Source organism: Stegodyphus dumicola, chromosome 5, assembly GCF_044657685.1.
Source record: "Stegodyphus dumicola isolate Sdum_Otavi_A_Nest chromosome 5, ASM4465768v1".
NCBI lineage: Eukaryota > Metazoa > Arthropoda > Arachnida > Araneae > Eresidae > Stegodyphus > Stegodyphus dumicola.
The window spans coordinates 20,896,945-20,913,459 of record NC_140772.1 but is presented as its reverse complement, the minus strand read 5'-3'; the positions used below and the strand labels follow the sequence as shown (position 1 = coordinate 20,913,459).

Genomic DNA, 16,515 nt, shown 5'->3' with positions numbered 1-16,515 from the left:
GCAGATTCTTCACTATATAATTTCTTTAAATATAGAACAGGGTGATAATATTTGGTGGCAACAATTTGAAAAGTGATGCAGCCGTTTATAGTGTTTCAATACAAAACGAAAACAATAGTCCTTCAGGGACAAAGCCCCTTTGGATTAAATGTCAAACTTAAACAGATAATAAATCCACAAAATAAAAATGCAAGTTCCAGGTCTCTTTTCCTATACTGTGGTGGGTTTTTAAATTTGACTCTATTGTTTTCAGCATTTTCTAGATTATTTTTGTTTTATTTTCTAATATTTAACATTTATTTCACTTAAAGATAGATTTTTAAAATTTTAAATTTATTTTTAAAAATTTATTTCCAGCTTTTCAAGGGATCGATTATCTCCATAATCATGAGCAATTTAATAACACAAATTATCAACTTATATCACAGCCTTCACAAATGCTGATGAAATTAATTAAAATTAATTACAATTTGGTTGCAAGATGAATCTAAAGGTTGTTTTTGCAAACAAAACTGAAATTTACATAGAGAATTTGCAACTATTGATGAAATTAATTACATTCCTTTTACCAAAAAATTACTTTATAGAACATTTTAAATGCATATAAGGAAGCAATTTAATTATACATTAGTTATCAACTTACATCAGAGCCTTCACAAATAGATGGTATTTCATTGCAAAATGAGGCTAAAGGCTGTTCTTGCAAACAAACCTGAAATATACACAAAGAATTTGTAAATGCTGATTAAATTAATTACATTCCTTTTACCCCCCCAAAAAAAGTTAATAGAAACATTTTGTATAAGCAAGCAATTTAATAATACACTAATTATCTACTTACATGAGATCCTTCACAAATAGATGGCATTTTATCACAAGATGAAGTTGAAGCTTGTTCTTGCAAACAAACCTGAAATATATATATAAGAAATTTAGAAATACAGATAATATAAACTACATTCATTTTAAGAAATAATTATTTTACATAACATTTTATAATTCATAAATAGATAATAAATTGTTAACACTCAAAATTCAAAAATAATTCCATAGCACAACAGCCAGATATAGTACAGCTGTTTAGCAACCATAAGACAAACAATTTCATATTTCAGAAATTGTATAAAAATTCATTAATATATGTAAAACATATGACATTTAATAGCTGCTCAAATGAAAACATAGAATAGATTCTTTACTAGCAGCTGTTATTTAATCAGAAGGTAATGCTAAATGTTGTTGCAAACACACCTGAGATGTACTGTAATGTACACATTTGCAACCACTGGTGAAATGAAATAAAGTGGATGATTATGAAGATGGAAACATTTAAAAAAAAAACATAGTACAGTTTACGAATAGATGTTAAAAACTATTAAATTTTTTTAGAAGTGCAAAATGGCAATTTACATCAGATACTTCGGCAGCAAAATTTATTTCTCCAAAATATGAAGCTGAAGGTTGTGGCAAATGAACCTAAAAGAAATTATAATATATGAAATATGTGGAAGTGAAAGAAATTATAAACTCTGATCGGATAAAAATAAATACAAATAATCATTACCATTTTCAAAGTAACTCAACTTATAAAAAAGCATAAATACATTGGACTGTTCATAGCATTCATACTTCTTAAACATAAGTAAATATTACGTTAATATATTTTTAAATTTTAGAAACAGTGTTAATACTTTTTAGAAAAAGTTTATAATACTAAATATTTAATAACTGTTCAAATGAAGACTTACAACAGATGGTTCAGCAACAGAAATCGCTTCAGTTGATAAAGGTAAACTGTGCAGCAAGCCACCCTGAAGATGCAAAAATTATGAAACACATATAAGTAAGGATACCTGAAAATGCTGATAAATAAAATATACTTAATGTAATTTTAATAATAAATAATATAAATAATCCTAATAAGTTTTGTAAATCTTTAAACAAAAAATAACAACATTCAGACAAGACATTAAAATATACATTTAAATCAATGTATTATAACTATATTATTGTATTACTCAAGATTAAAGTTATTAATTTCAATATTATTTCTTTTACTAACTCCATAAATATTTCTCTCTATTTATCTGGAATTTAAAATTAAGCAAAAAAGCAACTTTAGTTTAATACAAATTTTGATTTAAATTTTTTTTGACTTTAAAGGCAATCAGATACCGGTTTCTTTCTTTTAGGAGCAAATTTGAAGAAACCAGACCCATGTATGACCGTCCTCGAAAAACTACAAAAACTTTATCCAAAAACTACATCAAATTGAGGTCTTACGCTTAATTTTCAATATATGATTATAATAACAAAGTACATACTTAATTATATATATAACAACAGCAAAATTTTAATTTTTTAATCTAATTTGTAATTACAGCTTTATCACATAATGCCTTAATTTCAATATTTTGATTCTTTTATAAAGCAATTTAGTCCATTTGTAATAAAAACATATTTTTTTATGAAAAACCATAAAAATAAAAAACACATACATTACAAAAATTGGATGTAACTGAACGGTGCTTTGGTAAACCAATGCCTTTTAGATGCTGTGGGGTCAACAGTTATGGGGGATTAGGCACATTGAAAAGAGTTGGCGCAGCATTGGGCTTGAGTTTTTTACACCCATCTTGCCTAGAGCATTCAAATTGATTTTCTTCAAAATGTACCTGCATATTTAACAAAAGCATGCATGAAATTTAACATTAAAATCAAAAGCACTAGTATTAAATTACAGTTACATATATTATAATAATTTAAGAATGTAATTTTCTGATAAATTTAAATTTTTTTTATGAAAATAGAACAAAATTTTAAAAAAGTAATCATGTTTGTAAAACTACTTAAAACATATTTCCTGCTCACACACTAAAAATAAATTTAAAGTACCTATAGTTAAAAATACAACATTAAGATTTACTACTACAATAAAGGATAATAATGGGATCAAAACGAATCATCGAATATTTAACTTCATAAAAATGTCTAAAAATACAGAATATATTTATCTTACTATAAAGAAAAAACAAAATCATTTATTATTTGGATCATACCATCCAGTTTTTAACATTGGAGCCAACTATCCGATTTGGCGACAATACATCAGAATCAAAACATAGAATGCTACTTTAAATCACCAATCGTACAGTAAAATTAAAGAAAAGAAAAAGGCACATCACATTTCTAACTGAGCACAAAGTTTACATGAAATGTATGATACAAATTTTACAAACGGTATAAACTTTTCACGATAACAAAAGAAACAACATGAAACAACGATATTTTACTGCACAAACACATACACATTCCGCATTTGATTTTGTACTTATAAAATCAGTTGATCGTCAATAAGTGACAGTTAAATGAAAATAAATATTTTAAAGTACCAAGAAGAGTAATTTTTCTAACATTCTATGGAAAAATACGAAGCTGAACTTACCCCACAAAGATACGCTCCTGGGCCCGGGATCCATTGATCTCGACGAGAATTAACTATCCATTTTCTTCGTCTTTCTTCATTTCTAGGGAAACGAAACATCCTAAAGTTATTTTTAGACTGATTCGAACAATTTGGTACAGCACAACCACCCATTTTTCTGAAAATTAGGTCGGAATCGATACACAAATATGTCAAGAAATCAGTGATAATCCAATAGCGAATACCAACAAGTTAGCTTCAAAATGGGTAATCTAATCTAATCGGTATCTTTTACAAATTTGGCCTTGGCTACAAAGAGCCTTAATCCAATCGGTTTTGATCATGCCATTCGGTATGGTGAGGATGTGATCCATAAGATCAGGAATTTTGAGGTCTTTCTGGATATCTTTATTCCTGATAAACCAGGGAGCGTTTGTGATTGATCTTAATATTTTATTTTGTAAAATACCGATCTTCTTCCTTTCATTTTTATTGCCAATAGCCCAAGCAGGGGCGGCATATGTAAGGATCGGTCTAATGAGAGAAGTATAGAGAATCTTTTTTGTATGTAAGTTAAGTTTGGAGTTACGTCCAATAAGTGGATAGATAGCCATATAGGCAGAATTCCCTTTATTGGCAATGTATTGAAGGTGGGTTTTGAAGTTCAGCTGTTTATCGATATAAACACCCAGATATTTGTAAGCATCATTATGTGGGATAAGAGTACTATTGATTTTAATTTCAGTGTTGACATTCTGAAGTTTTTTATAACGTCTATAGAGAACAGTATTGCATTTGTGAGCGTTGAGATTTATTTTCCAAATTGTGCACCAGTGTGCAATATTGTTAACATACATTTGGAGGTTGTTAATGGCCAGTTGAGGTTGAATAGATTCAGAGAGTACAACAGCATCATCTGCATATTTGAGTACTTTGGAGTTAAGAGGTTGAGGTAGATCGTTAATATAAATATTAAAAAGTTTTGGGCTCAAAACACTGCCTTGAGCGACGCCACAAAACATCCTTTTCTTTTTGGAGAAGGTATTACCTATTCTGACTTGGAAAGTTCTGTTACATAGAAAAGAGAAGATAATTTTAATTAAATTTTTTAGGAATTTCGAGATCTATGAGTTTTAGAATTAGCCCAGCATGCCACACTCGATCAAAAGCTTTCTCAAAATCGAGGTAGCATGCGGCAACTGCACTTTTTTTCTGAAACGCAAGAGCTATTGTTTCCACAAGATTTAAGACTTGATGAGTGGTCGAGTGACCTTTTCTAAAACCAAATTGTAAGTTATCAATAATGTCATTATTTTCTAGGAAGTTTGTGAGTCTATTGTTAAGGATTTTCTCATAAATTTTGCCCATAGCCGGCAAAAGACTGATAGGTCGATAGCTATTGACATCTTTTGGGTTTTTTCCCGGTTTGGGAATAAAAATTACGATAGAGTGCTTCCATTGTTGGGGGAAGTATGACTGTCTAATACAACCATTGATAATATTGCAGAGATTGATAATGCATCTATTTGGCAGGGCTTTAAGTGCTTTATTGTTAAGATGGTCGTAACCTTTCGCTTTTCTTGTCTTAAGGTTTTTAATAATGTTTTTCACCTCTTTAGGAGAAGTAAACTGTATGTGCCTTTGAGGCGTAAAATTGCGTATGTAGTTGACTGCTTCTTGAGCTTCGTTTTCAGTTTCCGAGTTATTAGACGGGAGGGGTTTATAGATATTTTCTTGTACTTCTGCCATGAGGTCAGCAATGTCTTGGTCCGAATAATATTTAGTACCAGAGTGTTCAATTGCGTGCTGGGTATAACTGTTATTATTTTTGAGGGAGCGCGCGATTCTCCAAACATTTTCATGGTTCGGCTCCAAATTTTCAAGTAGGTGGTCCCATTGTTGATTCCTGTATTCTTGAATTTCAGTCTTGATTTTTCGGTTTAGGTAATTGAGGTGCCGTTTATCATTTGGGTTTCTAGACTGATGCCAGGTCTTAATGGCTGCGTTTCTGAGCTTGATAGTATTCTTAATCTTCAAAATGGGTGATGATTCAGTTCCCCTTTATAGTAGCCTTACTCAGCACGATTTTGTGAGGCCCATAGAAGTTTTCTATTGGATACAAAGCACGTCATCTGCTTTGACTACTGTGATTGGCTTAGTAACTCAAAGCAACTCACATACAAAATCGCTCTGTTAGGCGGCACGAGGGACTGTGTTTTATGCTTGGAATAGTATTTATAAATATACGCATGTAGTATAGTAGGTCCGTGTACCTACTTGTTTTTAAAACTTGGAAGTATTTTAAAATATATAATTAATAATCCCCTCCCGTAAAATATAATTTTTCGAAACTTTTTTGAAAGTTGTTAAATCGTAAGTACTTTTTTTGAACATCGTTAAGATTTTTAACTTTGTTAGATTTTCAATTCCGTTTATAGCAGTATGTGAATTTGTGACTTTATCAAGAAATATTAGATCAAATTTACTTTTGTAGATATATGTATGTTTCATTAGATTTACCAATTATGCAAATGCTCATGTTATTTACGTTACATGCAGGATATATATATAGTTGTATAGTGTTTTAGTTGTGGTGTTTCATATAGTATTTAAATAATATATTGCTTCGTATCGGTATTCGAGAAATGAGCTAGATTTTTTTTTTTATTGTTAATTGTGTACAGGATTCCAATTTTTCATTGGGATTGTTTTTATGGTTTTGTATAACTTACTGTTAAAAAAATCTGTATACTCTTTATATCATCAAACCTTATCTGAGCCCTCTGCCATTTAAAATTAAATGCTGTTATTAGAATAAACAGTACTTTCAAGTTTCTATGAATTTCATATGAATACTTCACTGTGGAAGTTGTTAAATGTTTCATTAGTTCATTATAATCTTTATTTTTGCTTTGATTATCTTGTAAATAACTATCAAATATACATACTTGTATACATTACAAACATCCATGCCTTTTCTGGGGGTAGAGTAGACTTTAAGGTACCCCTTGTATTATGGCGAAGTTGTTTGATTTATCGCCAAGTTGTTGTTTCATTTATGGTAGCCTGAGTAGTTGAGTGTTATGGAAACCCTGACGTAATCGGGTGCATGATTCTGGGAAATTTTGAGTCATGGGATGTAAGCGTTTTTGTGGTGTTTGTTAAAACCGTTTAGATGGATTTGAATGGGTTTGTAGGAAGAAAGGTTCAGATGGTAACTATGTGAAGCGTTCGACCAGAAAGAGTACCTGGTTTGAAAAAAGTAATTTGAATATGATTGATATTTGGATTTTTACGTGGCTCTGGGTGTACGAAGCGAATTTGAAAATCATGGTAAGTGAATATTTGATTTTGGTAGTGCTTAAATGTATAACATGTTTCTCCTTTTTATGTTATTTTATTGTTTGGTTTAAAATGTATTTTATTGAGATTATGTATTTTTTGTTTGCCTTTACTGTAGAATTTGGTGCTCCTTTGACTTTTTAAGTGAAAATATATCGATGTGCACATGGACAAAGTAAAGGGAGTGTGCAATGCAAGTTTGTTCAATTCTGTAATTTTTTTTAAGGGAAAATAGGTTGACATGTACATGGATAAAGTTAAAAGAGTGTGGAATGCCATTTTTTTGCAATTTGGGGATTTTTTTCAAGTGAAAACAGGTCGACGTGTACATGGATAAAGTCAAAGGAGTACACAATGCAATTTTTGTGCAATTCGTTTTTTTTTTTTTTAAGTGAAAATAAGTCGATGTGTACATGGATACCGAGTTTGTGCAATTGTTTGTCTTGTTATTTTGGCTTTGTGTATGGGTGATTTTTGGCGCAAAACTCGCCGCTTCGCTAGCCAAAATAAAGAGTCAAAGAATTGCACAAAATCGGTATCCATGTACTGCCAAGTTTTGCTAAGGGGTACCCTAAACTATGCTTTTACCCTTTTCTGGATATGATATATTCAGAAAAGGCCTTTATGACTATGAATCCGGGCTTTTCAGTACGGCAGTCAGTGTCACTAACCGCTAATCCTGGTTGGACAGCATTAGATTTCTACATGTTTGTAAGTGCTGTTTATTTAAAAGAAATGACATACACTATGAACTTCAAAAAAAGGTTTTCATTATCGGAGAAATGAAAAGTTCGACTTCTGTTATCTCTTCGGAAACATTGTCGAATTCTGTTACATCTTCACCATTGCTAATATTCCAATCCATAAATAAATAATCATAGTCTGTTCCACTAGATTGGTAGACATATTATGCTTTTTAAATGACTTTGTATGGTGTTTAATTTCATTCCATGTTTATATGATCCACTTACGCATTATTTCTAGACTAGCAGGATGTATTTTGCCCCATTTTGTGAATGTTTTTCACCTAACATCCGTGTATTCCACTGTTGTTTTAAATTTTTTTTGAATTCTTTATTGATATATGCATCTAAATGCTGAGCTAATGGTATTAATTTGCCTGGAATAACTGCCATATCTGTATTATGCTCTTTCAACAAATCCTTCATATTATGAGTTAGATGGGATCTGAACATATCCCAAACTAAACGACTTTCTGAATTCTTTAAGGCAATGGAGCTGTTTCACCAAAGATTTCTTATCCAGAATTGCACATCTTTTTTTCTCGTGAACATGAATGAAAACGTCATTTGGGAAATTACATTTTATTATCATCATCTTTTTTTTTTTTTTTTTTTTTTTTAAATAACTGTGGGTTTTAACTTTGTTCCATTCACTAAGCAATAAAGCATTATGGCGAGGTGAGATTTTTCGGACCTGTTGTTTTTATGGAAACTGTTTTTGTCCCTTTCACACTGATTGTTTTATTTCCTATCATATTAAACATTAATAAAGTTCCAAATTTCCAATATGTAACTGTAAATAAATTTTTTTGCCATTTTACGTCAATAACATACTTCTAGAAACTTGTCAATTTGTTGTCCAGATCTTTTGGAAGGCTTTGCAAAGTTTTTGTTCTTATTTTGTTTTTGTTCAAAATTATTCTATACCATAAACCATCGCCCCCACATGTTATTTCCTTGGTAAAAATATATTTACGGATGCCCCTGTGCGAAATTTGGCGATACATGGACACCAAGTTTATGCAATTCTTTGAGTTGTTATTTTGGCTTTGTGTAGCAGAAATAACAAAGCCAAAATAGCAAGTCAAAGAATTGCACAAACTTGGTATCCATGTACACATCAACTTATTTTCACTTAAAAAAAAAAAAAAAAAATCTGAGAATTGCACAAACTCAGCATTGCGCATTCCCTTGACTTTATCCATGTATACGTTGAGCCATTTTTACTTAAAAAGTAAAAAAAGCAGCCAATTCTACAATAGAGCCGAACAAAAAATATATTATCTCAATAAACTACATTTTAAGCTAGATGACGAAATAACGTAAAGAAGGAAATTCGGTTGATCTTTGGATTATGGTAACTTGGTGATTTTTTGGCGAAAATTTGGCGACCAACTCTGCTACAGCAACTCTCTATTTTTTTTCGTCGCCATTTTGTCTTCACGAAGTAAAGACATGTTTCTTTTCTTTTTATTTACTGAACACTTTTTCCAACAATCTACTAGCCGAATTATACTTATGCTAGAAATTTTATGTAACAAAACTGCTTAATCATGACAAATATTAACTGCAAAATTGGGAAAAAGTGCACAATCGCAAACTCCTTGCGTGTTTTTCAGAATACCACATACACATAAACCATTTACACGTCGACTTATTTTTACTTAAAAAAACATCCCAGAATTGCACAAAAATGGCATTGCTCTTAACTTTATCCAAATACACTGCTATTTTCTCATAAATTACAAAAATTTGCACGAAAATGCAAAAAAATTCTGTGAATCTTTACTCGGTAAAAAGCACATATATGAAATTACCTGATTGCGAAAAAGTATATACCCTTTCCAAAGATGAACATTTCCACATATAAAATAAATAAAATATCCAAAAACTTTTACCTCTAAATTATCTATTATATTATAAACGTCACCAACGAATTCATACCTCAAACATTACAAATGGTTACAAATACTTAGTGTCAAATATTTAAATTATTTCCATGCACGTTTACTTCCACTGAAACGTATAATAAATTCCTACAAACATATAATTCACAAAATAACTATCATTTAATTAAAATATAATTAAATTCAAAAACACTACTTAAAATATAAAAATCATTGCTAATAACAATTTTCCAATAATACCATATTATTTTATTTACTCCTTACATTTAGAACAATGCATAAAAATAATATCCTCAAATAATTAAAAATATTAACTTACGTAATCTTCAGAATCTTGATTATGTGGCCGATAAACTTTTCTTATTTCCTCCGCTAAATAAAAAGCAAGCGTATGTGCGCCTGTTTCAGGATCTTTAAAATCGTACTTATAGTTCACAGCAAGGTACCAGGTAAAATAAATAACTTAATAAAACATCTTTACTTCTATCTCGCACAACCTTAAAAAAACACTTATTACTCCCCCTTTCAATCCCACTAAATACCCATTTCAAATTCACTTTAGTTAGGGCCATGGGATCCAAAAATTAACCAAAACTGTTTCACACAACACAGAATAAAGCTAAATACAAAATTTCCAGATTTTTTCCCGATTTCCCCCCCCCTTTTCAGAGTAAAGAACTGTAATTCGTCCATTAATGTCACATGACATATCTCATGATCTCTCATTTCCCTCACACAAAATAATGCGTAATCGGAATTGAGTACTTTTCAGCTTATAACCAAAGTCCTAGGTAGTAACCTTTATCGCCTCCAAAATGTCACCAAACTACCAGTTACCATATTCCAAAGATCAGCCGGAAATTCATCTTTGCACTACACAAAGGAAATACTTACCTTATTTATGAATTAACATGTCTTCAGTCAAACAAAATTCCTTAACAGCATCCAAAAACTTTCTAAAATTATCTGAACTAGAATCTGTATACTGGCATTGCCACATAAATTCACACTGACACTGACCAATATCACTTCTGGTGTCAGCTACTTAAGAGCTCTAACCAGTTCATTCATAAGGCCATTCACGGTAGCTTTTAAAAAAAAATTTGGTGCATAGCACCCACCATAGCATGTATAAACTGAGTTCATCAGACAATCAAATTTGGATAGAAAGTCAAGGCAGACGTGGTCGCAAACAAAGTTCAAAGTCTTTGATACTCTTAAAATCAATTTTCTGCATAAGTTTTCAAAGTTCACCAAGTTCTTGCATCAAATTATATGAATACTAATCTTGATTAAATAATGCTGTGATAATATGTACAAGTTCAGTATACTGACAGAAGTTGAGGTAGATCACGTGATGGTTCAGGCGAATGGAGTGATAGTCACAACGGTAGATGTGATGTTCTGAAATTATAATTTTGAATTTGAAATAACATGTAAATAAATAAGTAACGTAGAGTCCATAACCTGCTCTACCAGGCACAAAGTCCATTGTGCTTTGCCAGAAGACACAATAATTTAAATTTCACTAAGTTTTTTGGTTAGATAAATAAGAAAGGTCTTGGTTAAAAAAACTTTCAATACTATTAAACTATTTACATATGTACATCACCATTTTGGCTTGTGGTTTATAGACCTAGGTCTTTTTACCACACTTTCTACTGTGCGGTCGTAGTTTGCAATTTCTCTTATAGCATACACTGTTGAATTTTGCATTTTCTCGAAAAAGTTATGCGCTTCCATAAGGATTTGCATAAATTCACAAAAATAAGAGTCCAAAATATCCTCCGTAGTGCCGGACTGTCAGTGGCATTACTTGCCTGAACCTTTCTTGCGACAAAACCATCCAAAGCCGTCTGAATGATCTTTACATTCGATCATACACATGTCTTTCGTACAAACATAAGACACAATGGCTGCTAAGTAAATCGTCATTTACACACCAGTCAATTAATGCTTTTTTTCACTTTTGTTCTGAATCGTATAAAAACTTCAAATTAATCTTACCACATTCAGCGATTTTGCCGTGTAAACCACAAAATAAGCAATGTACTTTCTAACCAACATCCAACACACAAACAAGCCCTTATAAATCTTTCAGTTAAATTCACTGCAATCATGCAGCCAATTATGTTGTAGCGATCTCAAGAAAAACTCAATGCTCAAAATTTGAAAAGAGTTGGAATTCTTCAATCCAGTGCAATGGAGCTCTTTTGGGCTAGGTGTAAAGAATTCGACTCTTAATAAGCCAACCCAGGTTCGGGTCCTGCTCATGCGATGCAGCACTTCTCATTGATGTTAATAGATGGCGACACGAGTAAGCAACTACCGAGGCCTCATGAACCACGTTATTGCTACATTAGTGACCCGCATAACCACAGAATCCTTCCTCATCTGAGGACGAATGACGAACGTCACACGCTCCACCCCACAATGGAACGTCGACACACACGTCAACAAAACGGGGTTTCTCAGCTGTCTCCTCATATCGCATCATAGATGCTTGAGCGGGGAATATGTAGCGATCTCGAGAAAAACTCAACGCTCTCAATTTGAAAAGAGTTGGAATTCTTGAATCTAGTGCAATGGAACTCTTTTGGGCTAGCGATAAAGAATTCGACTCGTAATAAACCAACCCAGGTTCAGATCCCACTTATGCAATGTAGCACTTCTCACTGGTGTTAATAGATGGCGTCAGGAGTAAGCAACTACCAAGGCCTCACAAACCACGTGATTGCTATAATGTCATAATAGGGTTTCCATAATATTCAACTGCTCAGGTTACCATAAATGAAACAACAACTTGGCGATAATCCAAGGGGCATCCTTAATTATAGGCTAATCATTTTCTCTATCACTAGTCAGTTCAGTATACAGTTGCTCAGAAGCCTGAGAAACATTTTTGAATTGGAAGATAAGAACATCACACATGTATCTTTTAGGCTTCCTCACAAAGAAAAATGTGCGTATTATATGAGATTATATGAGAAGTATACCTAAAAATGAAAGAAATTAGTTTGAAAGTATAAATGTGTGTTATATGCCAGAATGTACGGTAATTTAATTTAAAATTAAAAATTTTGCAAATGAAATCTTTAGAATACGAGATGCCTGTGGACTCAGCTGAAGGCCTTGTGGTGAGAATCTTTGTTGTCGCTGACAAAATTAATACCACACCAGGAATCTGCGAGAAGGTGCGCCAGTTGTTCCTTTGCTGATTTCAACTGTGCAATGACATGTCTGGTCGGCATTTTGAGCACATTCTGTGAGTTTTTCATTAACCAATAAATCTGATTGTGCAACCTTTGGTCTTGTTCATTCACTTTCCCAACACTGTTGTAAGTTCAGGTTTGGAATTCTAATATTCCTTTTTTCTGCCTCTCGGAGTGGAATGCGACCCCCATGTTCTATGGTAATTATTGCTTGTCTTGATGGGTACTATTACCCTTCTTAATTTGTAAAAACAATTTAGAATCACCGTGTATAAGAAAGGTATAGCCTTTTTATACAGCTCTAAATTAATATGTTATGAGAGATACTTTATATATGATCTTATTACAAAATATGGAAATGAGCAAGAGGTGTATGTTGAGTAAAGTTTTATCCCTGCTATTCATACATGATAGTAGAATTACATTTTCTTAATTTGCATGAAAGAGAAGGTAAGTCTCGCACTTCTCACATCTTAAGCTCAATTTCAAAAATGTGGAATCTCGCAAAAACTGGAGAGGGAAAAAAGGGTACTTTTCCGTTTTGCCGACGCAGGCAATTGAGCCGCCAATAATGGTACAACTGATGCCAAACGGAATATCCTCGCTGGTAACCTTTTACGCCTCATTTTCAAAACAAGTTGCAGCCATTTCTTATCAGATTGACTGTTTCTTTCAATATCAGCATACAATTAGATTTACCAGATAGTTATGTCCGAAGGCTATTCGCGGTAATTAAGTCAATTAGGATGCAATCACACTGCTCACCCGAAGTCGAAAATATAGAAAAGGCAAAGTCAAGAATTAAATTCGTCAATTCAATTTAACTTGAAATTAATGTAGATAATTACTGAGAGAATTAGATTTTTGCAGCATAGTTTACGTGATACATAGTTTACGTGAGATGGGTTCATGTGATATGAACCGGCGAATCAGGATGTTGAACCATGAAAGCATAGTAAATTCTTAAATTAAAATGCCTTTTTACAAATTTATTGGCTTTTCACAAAATTTTAAACATTAAAATGTTTATGCCTTCAAAATAAAAAAATCTTATTTGTTATGTGTATGCTGTATGTTGTCGTCAATGGAGTCTGTTTGGTGAGATTTGTGCCTTCGAAACAGAAAAGTACCAAAAAAAAGTTTTATCTGCACCGCAAAAAAAAAAAAAAAAAAAAAAAAAAAAAAAAAAAAAAAAAATGTACAGGTGTATCGTTAATAACACTAGCAGCATACCTATCTGTAGAAAACTGAAACCTAATGTCATCCAAAATATGTGGTTGATATCTCTCAGCAACATCCTTTACTGACATTCCAGCCATAATAAATAAGGCAATAAACAATCAATCAGAATAGCAAAAATACATCTAAATAATATCCACATAGGATCCAGCAAATAAAATCCACGAGAGATGCAACTGAATTTGGTTGATCTTTACATTATAGTAACTTGGCGATTTTTTGGCAAAAATTTGGCGACCAACTCTCCTACAGCAAGCCTCTATTTTTTTCCCCCGCCGCCATTTTGTCTTCACGAAGTAAAGACATGTTTCTTTTCTTTTTATCTCCTGAACACTTCTTCCAACAATCTACTAGCCGAATTACACTTATGCTAGAAATTTTATCAAACAAAACTGCTTAATCATGACAAATATTCACTGCAAAATTAGGAAAAACTGCACAATACCATTCTCCTTACGCATTTTTCAAAATAACACATACACATAAACCATGTACACGCCGACTTATTTTTACTTAAAAAAACATCCCAGAATTGCACAAAAATGGCATTGCGCACACTCTTCACTATATCCATGTACACTGCTTTTTTCTCATAAATTAGAAAAATTTCACGAAAATACATGACAATTTTCTCAATCTTTAAACCCGGTAAAAAGAACATATATGAAATTACCTGATCGCGAAAAAGTATTTACCCTTTCCAAATATGAACATTTCCACATATAAAATAAATAAAATATCCAAAAACTTTTACCTCTAAATCATCTATTACATTATACACGTCACCAACGAATTCATACCGCAAACTTTACAAATACTTAGTGTCAAATATTTAAATTATTTCCATGCACGTTTATTTCAACTTAAACGTATACCAAATTCCTACAAGCATAAAATTCACAAAATAACTATCATTTCATTAAAATATCACTAAACCATGTACACGTCGACTTATTTTTACTGAAAAAAACATCCCAGAATTGCACAAAAATGGCATTGCGCACGCTCTTCACTATATCCATGTACACTGCTTTTTTCTCATAAATTAAAAAAATTTCACGAAAATACATGATAATTTTCTCAATCTTTAAACCCGGTAAAAAGAACATATATGAAATTACATGATCGCGAAAAAGTATTTACCCTTTACAAATACGAACATTTCCACATATAAAATAAATAGAATATCCAAAAACTTTTACCTCTAAATCATCTATTACATTATACACGTCACCAACGAATTCATACCTCAAGCATTACAAATACTTAATATCAAATATTTAAATTATTTCCATGCACGTTTATTTCAACTTAAACGTATACCAAATTCCTACAAGCATAAAATTCTCAAAATAACTATCATTTCATTAAAATATCACTAAACCATGTACACGTCGACTTATTTTTACTGAAAAAAACATCCCAGAATTGCACAAAAATGGCATTGCGCACGCTCTTCACTATATCCATGTACACTGCTTTTTTCTCATAAATTAAAAAAATTTCACGAAAATACATGACAATTTTCTCAATCTTTAAACCCGGTAAAAAGAACATATATGAAATTACATGATCGCGAAAAAGTATTTACCCTTTACAAATACGAACATTTCCACATATAAAATAAATAGAATATCCAAAAACTTTTACCTCTAAATCATCTATTATATTATAAACGTCACCAACGAATTCATACCGCAACCATTACAAATACTTAGTGTCAGATATTTAAATTATTTCCATGCACGTTTACTTCAACTAAAACGTATACCAAATTTTTACAAACATAAAATTCACAAAATAACTATCATTTAATTAAAATATAATTAAATTCAAAAACACTACTTAAAATATAAATGAGCACACATTAAATTAATAAAAGTTACCTTACAATCCTAATTACTTTAAACTAAATCATTGCTAATAACAATTTTCCCAATAATACCAAATTCCTTTACTTCCACCTTACATTTAGAACAATGCATAAAAATAATATCCTCAAATAATTAAAAATACTAACTTACGTAATCTTCTTCAGAATCTTGATTACGTGGCGGATACACTTTTCTTACTTCTGTTTCAGAATCTTTAAAATCATACTTATCTTTCAAAGCAAGATACCAGGTAAAATAAATAACATAATAAAACATCTTTATTTCTCTCTCGAACAACCTTAAAAAACATTTATTACTATCCTTTTCAATACCACTAAATACCCATTTCGAATTCACTTTAGTTACGGCCATGGGATCCAAAAATTCACGAACACTATTTCACACAACACAGAATAAAGCCAAATACAAAATTGCCAGATTTTTTCCCGATTAAAGAACAGTAATTCGTCCATTAATATCACATAACATATCTCATGATCTCTCATTTCCCTCACACAAAATAATGCGTAATCAGAACTGAATACTACTCACATTCTTAACAAAGTCTAACTAACCTAATCTTCTTCCGAATCTTCCTTACATAGTGGATACACTTTTATTATGGATTCAATAAAATTACTCAACGATTTTTTTTCCGAATTTGATAGAATTTCATAAAAAAAAAATTCTCTTTATCACATCTACAATTCATTTTAGACAGCGCCATACAATCCCAAAATTATTCAACCCTACTTCACACAACACACAATGAAG

The 16,515-nt window shown here is 31.6% G+C and overlaps 1 protein-coding gene across 2 annotated transcripts in view; it reads left to right on the top strand.

The window, feature by feature from the left end:
* Positions 1-5,593: 5,593 nt before the first annotated feature.
* The window catches only part of Elys (AT hook containing transcription factor 1 homolog), a 195,608-nt gene continuing 184,686 nt past the window's right edge, over positions 5,594-16,515 (top strand). Inside the window, exon 1 of one of the 2 annotated variants that reach the window (XM_035351721.2) lies at positions 5,594-5,797. The gene's annotated coding sequence lies outside the window, so the exon portion shown is untranslated. The remainder of the gene's footprint in view (positions 5,798-16,515) is intronic. The other variant, XM_035351713.2, reaches the window with a different exon arrangement.